The sequence below is a fragment of the Penaeus monodon genome, chromosome 15 (genome assembly GCF_015228065.2).
Source record: "Penaeus monodon isolate SGIC_2016 chromosome 15, NSTDA_Pmon_1, whole genome shotgun sequence".
Taxonomy (NCBI): domain Eukaryota; kingdom Metazoa; phylum Arthropoda; class Malacostraca; order Decapoda; family Penaeidae; genus Penaeus; species Penaeus monodon.
This window is the reverse complement of record NC_051400.1, coordinates 31,505,429-31,505,711: the sequence shown is the minus strand read 5'-3', so window position 1 is coordinate 31,505,711 and position 283 is coordinate 31,505,429. Positions and strand designations below refer to the sequence as shown.

The 283-nt window shown below is 32.2% G+C and overlaps 1 protein-coding gene across 1 annotated transcript in view; it reads left to right on the top strand.

Moving 5' to 3' along the window:
* LOC119582329 (lysophospholipid acyltransferase 7-like) overlaps positions 1-283 on the top strand; it is a 33,282-nt gene that overhangs the window by 32,420 nt on the left and 579 nt on the right.

Sequence of the window (283 nt, the reverse complement as noted above, 5' to 3'; positions counted from 1 at the left end):
TGTGACAGTAGTGTAAAAAATCAAACTGCGTTGTGATAAAAAAAAGTTTGAAGAACCATGTACTAAGCACACACAGAAAAACATGCACACTTAAAATAGAAAATTAATTATTCGCAAACAGATATTGGACCTATGTATTAAGTCTTGCCATACTTTTTGGGCTATGTTTTTTATAGGAGGCTCTTTTGGATATTTTCTTTCAACTAGCAATTGCTGCAATATTCGCATGTAATGAGGGACCATGTTGATGTAGTTGCATTTAATTATCATAATTTCATCAGTG